Genomic DNA, 9,203 nt, shown 5'->3' with positions numbered 1-9,203 from the left:
TTACATGACAGAATAAATATCTCTGACTTTTGTTCTATAATTTAGTAGTCGGCTGACTGGGTGTGCGATGTAGAGATCTGGGCGTGGGGCAATGGTAGACTTCCATGCTCAACTTCCTGTGGGGAAATAGTGTACATTCCTGACTTTAACCCCTCTCCCCAATGGCCCTCTGGAATAATATAGACTCCACACAGAAACTACGCCAGAGTGGCAAAGTATATTCACATATGAGAATTCTTAGAAGCAACATTATTTGCCTTTAGAGTCTTGTATTATCCTTTAAGGGTGCTTTGTCTCCATGAAATGTATATATACCATTCTGTATATACAGTGTAGACCATCCACAGGTTGCACCATGTAACTCAAGCTTTTGTGCCAGCGTATCATGAGCTGGGTTTTGGGCCAGTGTGTTCACATGATATCCTAATCTGACTGATTTCACTGTGGATCAGGCACTTTGCCCAGAGGCAGATTGGAGTTGATTAGTTTAATAAGCTGCAAAATGTGCTTTGTTTTTATGACCACGCCAGGGGTGATACTATTGTGTAGCAGCTGCTTTTTGTTATGACTACTACTAAATGACTGTTTCCAGTGTCTTAATTGAGCACAAGACTACACCCTACAGAATATGTGTGTTTTGTGGTAGAGGTTTTTTTTGGGGGGGGGGGGGGGGGGGGGGGGGGTTTACCCATGTAGTCAGGATCTTGAGATGGCAGTGTTGGGCCAGTCTACCACTTAGGTCCAAACTGAAATATCTCAACAACTATTGGATGGATTGCTATAAAATTCATAAAGTCTACTGACTATGGTATTCCCCTGGTTTTTCCTGTGGCACACTTTAAGGCTGATATTTTTGGTTTTTAGTGAAGTTTAGCAGCTATTGAACGGATTGTATTAAATTGGGGGCAGCTATTCATGCATGTTTCCCAGTGGATGTACCTTTGTAATGACTTTGGTGATCCCCTGATTTCTCAGCTAGTGACACAAAGACAAAGACAAAGTTTTCCCTATCCAGTTAAATATCCAAATTCTACTTCAGAGATTGTCAGAAATGTGTACTAATTATTATTCATAGCCCCCTGACAGTGTATCCTAATTGCTTTGGTGAGCGCCCGACTTTTCCCCTGGCAGTGTTTTAAGGCTGATTTGCAGTTATGAGGGAAATTATATGAAATGACATAGAAATTATCCCACTGAAGACCATTTGTAAAAATATGCTTCCTTAGTGTCAACATTCGTTCATCGTTTCATTTAGCACAATTTATGACCAAATATCTACAAAACTAACGTCTTATCAGTGTCAGTTGCACTTTGTTTGGTGCAAATGTTACCCTACCAAACTAATGCCATGCTAAACATCACCCTGTTAGCTATATGAGCATGTTAGCATGCTGATGTTAGCATTTAGCTCAAAGCTGTGTCCCGCAGAGCAATATTGTGTTTTGCTCTGACCATCCCAGGAGTGATACACGATTGTGAGGCAGTTTTCTTCTGACAACTAAATAACTGTTTTCAGTGTCTTGTTTGGGCACAATGCTACAATCTGGAGGGTGTGTGTAACTTTTGGTACATGTTAGTGTCTTTTGTAATCATGCTAACTTGTTCCCATCATTTCCAGCTCTTGCTGTGTCTTCCTCCCTCCAAACCAAACATGGAGTGTGTTTGATCTAAGTGGAGGTGTAAAGACTTCTCTGCTACCAAACATGGCAGCACCTTTACTTCCCCGACTATTGCTTTCTCTGTTCAACAAATGTTCACTTCAAGTGCCAAAGGCTTGACAGAATGTTTATCTTTGTGAACCAGTTCTGTCCCACTACATTAGACCATCAGCCGTGAAAGATTTTCTCAAAGATACAGTATATTCAACTGTAATTGAAAGTGATAGAGGCTGCATGCTGAGTATATTTTTAGTATTAACCAGACCAACAAATGGCACAGTCCTATGTTTTTTCACATTTTCAGCTGGACCCATTTTTCTCTTTGGGATTCAAAGAGGCTTTCTTGATCAGCAGTGCTTAACACTGTAATAATGGAATCCTTTTCATGTGGTTTGGAGGAAAGAAACAGTTGTTGTTTTCCCACCGCAGTTTAACCCCCATTATTTGTGAAGTAATTACCCTGTGTGATTTACAAATTCCTCTCATGAACTCTGTAGCACTGTTGTGGTTGCTCTGAAGTGATCAGTTATTCTCTTTCTTGTTTACCCCATACACACACACACACACACACACACACGCACACAGGCGCACACAGGCGCACACACACACATACACTAGTGGTGTATTTTCTCAGCAGACAAACACACTGGACTGCTTACTCTGGGTTTATAGTGCATCTTTGACTTTGCGAGCTGTTTTTGGCTGTTTATGTGCTTTGGTCTGGTTATTACGAAAAAACAATATAATAAATAATAATCAATTTATAGTTTTTCTAAAAGTCGGTTGAGTTAAAAGCAGTTTGAAGAAAAAGAGAAAATCTGAGCTGGTTCATTCTTCTATAAAGGCTGTACGTCAGAAAGTTTGGCCTGTCTGCTCCGACATTCAACTTGAAGCCTGTCATACAGTCTGACGCCACATGACATTATTGGCAGTAGTTGCTGAGGTCATTTGTCCACTCCCTGACAGATGGAGGGATGCTGAGAGGAAGTGAGGCGCACCCTCCAAATGCCCTCGCTGATAAGTGACCTCATTACAGCTCCACTGGGCATGTTTTTTCTTATTCACAGAACACCATGGTGATGACTGGCTCCCCAGGAGACTTCAGCTTTTGAGCCATGCCAAGCTCTTGGACTTTCTGAGAGTTTTTCTTTACTTGGCTCATGGCACACAATCAGTTTCCAGCACTATCGCTATCAGGCTGAAACACATACACACAGACATGCACCACATCCCTTTAATCCCTCTACACTAGCTGTTTAGAAGAACATTCATCGCTTGTAAATGTTTTGTTTTGAGTGGCCTAAAACAAAAGCAAGGTGAAGACAGCAGGCCTTAAACATGTTGTGTAAGTCTCCTTTATCTGCCCCTCACTCATCCACTCACAATACACGCAAACACCCCTCATAAAAAGTACTCTAAACCCTAATGTTAGCCATAATATGTTGTGTCCGTGCCCAGAAGTTCTCAGTCATGGAGGACTTTGGGTTGCAGTGCCACAGCTGTAAGTAATTCACTCTCCCTGTTTCCTTCTTGCCTTCTTTCTCTCTTCATCCTCCCCTGTGTCTGGAGAATGTAAACATCGAGAGGGAGACCAAATCTCTGCCATCACAACCTTTCATACAGCAGATATGAAGACAGGGCCACTCTGACTGGAACAGTCTAATGTACACAGAGGGTAGAGTGTGATCAGGGTTTGGATTGTAATGACAAACATTTTATTGACAGTCTAACTCCTGCCCAGAGGTTTTTCCAGCTCTACATCAACATCTCAGCCATCCATCTCCTCTGGGACATCCCTTGAAGTTCTGGCCATGAAAGTCACACCGTGGATGCAAAGCCAACCATCAAAACCATTCCTTCTTTATAGCGTCTTTTATGACGGGGCCTGAGGGTGTTGATGTTGGCCAGTCTGTTGGTCAGTCACAAACACATTGTTTCACAGAATAATATCTCAATAAGTTCTGGTATACAGTTACTGCTGTTAACTTTGTTGTAAACTTTCATTATGACTACCACAACCTTTTGTTTTGTGCCAGGTGAAGATTTTTCCTTGATTAACTTTATTCCATGACAAAGTTCTCAAAAATCTAATGGTTGGATTTCCCCAAAAATTGCTGCAGCGTTTGTGGCCTTTCCTCTGGCACTGCCACTGGGTAATATTTGAATGCAAAATTTAAAAAAGCCAGATCTCCATTAACTTTTAGTGTGGTGATTCATGATTTCTAGAGGACAAACCCTGTGGGCCAGTCTTATGTAACAGTTTTCTTCTTGCATATAAGATATTGTGTATTATATTTGTTGAATAAAATCCTGTTCCCCAAGGTAAGATCCATTTTTAATTTGGTGAAAGAAAGAAAGCTTTTTTGTAGTAATGTCCTGAGATGAAAGATTTCTTGCTTCTCCATAATTCCTAATGATTACAGCCACCATCAGGTCAAAATCTTTACCAAGACAAACTTTGTTTCATGACAAGGCATCAAGAAAAGTAATAGCTGGATTTCCAAAAAAAATGCTATTGATATTTGTGAACCATAGAGGAGGATTATAGGAAATTTACAGGGCAGATTAAAAAAAAATCTACTCTGCAAAGTCATGCTCCCCACAGGATGAACACATACGCTTCTTTCTAGCACCACAATCTGGTAAAATTTCAGACATGAGATTTCATAGGCAGCTGCCAGATTTCCATTAGATTTTAATGCGTCTACTCATGGTTTCCATAGGATACATTTTTTAGTTTGTTGAGGCTGTGGGCTTTCTTTTGGGCCAGGTTAATTTTTGTCAACCCATGAGGATAAAAGATAAGATTTCATTAGTGCAGGAAATTGCAGGGCAAATTGGGAGAAATTTACTCAGTATATTCATGATCCCCAGAGGATGAACATATTTCATTTTGGACACTCTATGAACTTTCCTCATGTGCAATCATTGGTAGAAATTTAAAATACCAAAACCAAAGATTAATTGCTGGCTTTCCAAAAAAAACACTGAAGATAATTCTGGTCCCCGGAGGATGATTTTGATCCTCTTGTGGGCAACCTTGGACCAAAATTTCCACTGTGTTTCAGAATGCAATGGGTTGACTGCCATTACATTTATAAGGAACAAACTTTCTCCTCAGATGAACCTTTTACATTTGGTCTGCTCCATAGTAACGGCCTGACATTCACCCCTTTAGCAGCAGAACTCTAACAATAGCGTGGTGCTGTTGGTTTCATCCAAGTATTGTTGGGAGTTGCAGATCTTGGGGACTTTTTGTGTCGCTTTCAGTTTGCTGACACAGTCATGTTGCAACTTCCATAAGATCTCTAAATGCACACGAACATGTTACATGAATCTCTTTAAAAGCCATTTCTCACAGAACCCCCCTCCACCTTTGTCCCCTCAAAGATGTGTACTCCCACCTGGTCCCAGCCTCTCAAACTGATTTCCTACCCCAAAATCCCAAGGCCATTTTTCCCCCCTCTTATTTCTTTTGCTGCTGAAGAATTTGAACAAATTACCCCCATATGTGTCTGAAGGAGCCCCATGGGAAAGGGACCAAGAAGAATATACTGCTGACAGAACACAAACGTTGACTTCATCAAACATTGCAAGCAGCGTGCTCTGATGCTCTCCATATGTTCACCTGGCACCAGCAGCCATTTGCTGACAGCACAGCAACATCTCCTCAGTGAGGCTCTTTATCTTCTTATGCCACATGTTGTTCAGTATCTGAGATGAGGAGTTGCATGGAGGTTGGTCATGCTAGTTGCTATCACCAGTGAGGTAACATGTCAGCATATAGCAGAGGGTGTGTGTTTCCTCAGGCCTTCAAACGATAAGGTAAAGGAAAGATAACAAAGATTCAATGTGTCAATCAAATGTAAATGTTTTGCATGTACACTGTAATGGTGGTGAGCAAAATCCCAGAACCCTTGTACAGGGCCTCATGTGTTTTCACTCAGTAACCAGAGTAACAGCAGAAGGGGGAAGCATTAGACAGGACAGAAAAATGGAGTAAAGAAAAAAAAAGGAGCAAAGAGCAAGATGGGGTATAACTATCCCTCCGTGATTAACTCAAATTTCAGGTACCACATTCATTCTAACTAAGACCTGTATTGCCTTTGGCATCTGGCCAGAGGCTTTTGACCTTGTTCACTTTCTTTCTCATGTCATTCAGCAGTCGCTCAGTTATGACCTTTCAGGCAATGAACTCAGAGAAAGATCACTTACAGATTGCCTTAAAGAGAAAAATCACCCAATCAAGTACAGCTAAAAAGTCTGAGCTAAAAGGTCCAAAGCTAAAAGGACTTTTGCACCCCACTGTATATATTTCACACAGTCATCAATGTGTCTGCAGCTGCAGTCCTCCCTCAATGCTGACCTCCAGCATCAGGAATGTGTGATTCACCAGGGGAGGGAAAGGGTGGACTCGACTCCTATCTAGCAAGCTCCAAGCTGTACTATAACAGAGCTGCAGGCTGATCCAGAGGAATCCTGTCAGCGGTTCTGCCTCTTCCCCGGGCATCTCTAATACCACAACATGCTCAGAGAAAGTGAGGGGGAGAGCTCATCAAGGATTTGTCAACAACAGACTCTCTGAGTAGAAGTGGAGCTGTTAAAGTGCAGGGGGTTTCATTGTGTAGCATTCCATTAGGGTCCATTACTCAGCTATTTGACAGGTTGTTTAGTGGTGATTACAGAGCAGAATGGGAAATCCAACTGCCCAGTCAGTATAAGACAGAAGAACTGTAGAATAGTGTATCTGCTTGGTAATGTCTACTGTTGCTGCTGTTCTGCAGGACAATAACACTCACATGCAGACATGAGCTTGTTCATGTCAATATATTAACACTAATGAAAGCATCATCTAAAAAAGTGACCCTTTAGTTACACAGTTTGATCATAAACATATTAACCTTCATAATTCATGATGGTTAAAAGTGTAATTCCTAATCACACTCTAAAAGCTGACACATTTGGCAGCAGTAAAAGCACTGGCTATTGACTCACATTACTATCATGATATTTGAATCACAGGGTTGGGTATGAAAGTAATTGTGAGCATCAAGTAAAACAATAGCATGTGATGGCCTCAGCCAGTTATGTGTGTATTTAAAGCCATTGATATTTTCACAAAGGGTCAAATTACTGTGTATAATATCATAATATATAATAGTAGTTATATATTATAAACTGTATATATATATATATATAAGCAGTCACTTGCAATGACAAACCCACAGACCCCGACTCTCCCTCAGCACTATGGAGCAATTTAGCATATTTTAGCTTCTTGTTTTGGTTTTCTAAAACTTCACTTTCTGTTGTCTGCATTGATGGTTATTGTTAAAATTACATACAGCATTGATTGATACACTTATATTTTCTCCCTGTGGTATCATTATTGATTTTGATCTTAATCAATATTGCTGTTGTAGTACATCTATCAGTGTAGCCTGCTGTATTCTGAGTACACGTATTATTAGTATTGATTATTGCTGATGTAATTTCAGCTAGCTATATGACATGCCTAAAGTAGTTTCTGTATGTACTGATTGCATATTGGTATTTTCCTATGAACAGTATATTGATATGTCCAAGCTGTTGCCCATAAATGATTCAGTCTGAGTTATGTAGTAATAATGGATGTTATTAATGATTTTAATGCAATGTGGTCTGAGACATCATTTGGAGACTATATTGGCTCTCAGTTTAACCCATCTCTATCAATGATGGCATCAATACTGGAAACACTTCTCAGTAACAATAAAAAAAAATGGAAAAAGGTTCAATAATAACAAAGTCCAGGGGAACACTTTATAATACAACCTCAGATTTACAGTATGATTTTGTTGGATGAATCAGGTACCAATAAAATACATACCACTTAAATGTGGGTTGTTTTAGAAATTTCTTCCCCACCTGATAATTTTTTTGTTTGTAAAAAAAAATATATATATACCCACAACCAAGTGAAAATGGATCGGTAGATTTGGTCTTGGTCAAGTAACAAGCTGTGCAAAATTTCACTATATCTGACAACTACATCTGAACCACAAAAATGCTTAAACATTGCTACAGTAACAGGGTTCAATCTCTAGCATTAAGGCTTGTATAAATGCCTAGATGGCCAGGCACCAAGCTCTTCACAGGGAGAGACCAGTGCAGGTACAATGTTAAGCATAATTCAAAGCTATTATACTTTTAGATCTAAATCATTTTCATGTGTGGGGGACTAAAATTTTGAATTAGATCCTGATGATGATGAAATTGCAAGATGCGCAAATGTAGACTGCATTAGGTTTAGCTAGGTGTGTGTATATTGGACCATAAAATGCACTAAACCACGAGCACCTATAAAATTGTGTCTATGTATTTTGTAGGATTATAATGCAAGCTGAGTTTCCAGCATGTCTGCTCTGCCATGACAGAGTGGTGTAGTCACTGACCTCTCCAAAGTGTCACAATATGAAAAGAGAAATAGATGTGAGTAAACAATATTTCACAGAAAAACCTTTTCTTATTCAATATCTTCCAGAAAGAAACATTGACACTTAACACATAAGCAAAAACTTAACTTCTTCACTCTGCTGGTTATTCTGAAAGTCCATTATTACAAACACAGGATGTGTGGAAATTAATGTAAACCCCACAGTGTAAGATTACAGAATTAATAAAGAATAGACGATGGTATGCCTCTTCCATGGAAATGAAAAAAAATAATGTAATATATAATTAAAGAATTTCTGATTTGATAGGATTGAAAATTTGTGTTTGATGGTTTGTCTCTGGGTCAAAGATTCAGGTGTGTTTGTTCCTACGCTAATGTAAGATTGAACAATATCTAATTGAAAATGAAAAATGCCCTGCATCATTACCAGAATTAATAGAATTCTTTCATGTGGTACAACTTTTGTAATTTTTAGAGAGAGGTTTTAAAAAAAAAAATTCTAAGGAAGGATAGGACGTAAGGGGTTTAAAAATCTCTTCCTTTGGCACCGGGTTCTTGAGCTTCTCCTAACCCGGGGCGATGGAAACACCAGAGTGATGCCTGGCCCTTCTCCTGGGCTCTGAGAGGAAAATCCTGTTTAACGTCTCCACAATAACATTCCCTGGGGTTATTTATTCAGGAATGTTAATGTGCTTAGAATCTACTGGCCCCTGTGGCCTCTGACACAGGCTCCTCTGGGCTTTCCTATCAAGCATTCGATCAGGCACAGCACAAGCTCTTTGGTGCCGCTGCCATCTGTTTAAACAACAAAGATTGATGCAGCAGGAATCTATTGATGACCCTGCAGTGAGACAGCATGGGCTATCTGTGTGTATGTAAAGGCCTGCCTTCGTGCATTCACACAGTGTGATCTCTGTTTATGTTTTGCCTCAGTTTGACATTATAATATTCTCTTTGGAAATTGATGGGATTAAATGTTAGTAAGTCTCCTCAGTTGAAGTTCATGGATTCTTAGCATGCCTCTCATGCACTGTAAATACTGCATTTATGTGTTTTCTCAGCTCCAGGATCTGTGTTTTATGTCATGGTTTTAATAAACACAACACAAT

The sequence above is a fragment of the Trachinotus anak genome, unplaced genomic scaffold (assembly GCF_046630095.1).
Source record: "Trachinotus anak isolate AG129_WGS33_773 ecotype Australia unplaced genomic scaffold, CSIRO_AGI_Tana_v1 ptg000012l, whole genome shotgun sequence".
NCBI classification, from domain to species: domain Eukaryota; kingdom Metazoa; phylum Chordata; class Actinopteri; order Carangiformes; family Carangidae; genus Trachinotus; species Trachinotus anak.
Note: the sequence above shows the minus strand (reverse complement) of the source record.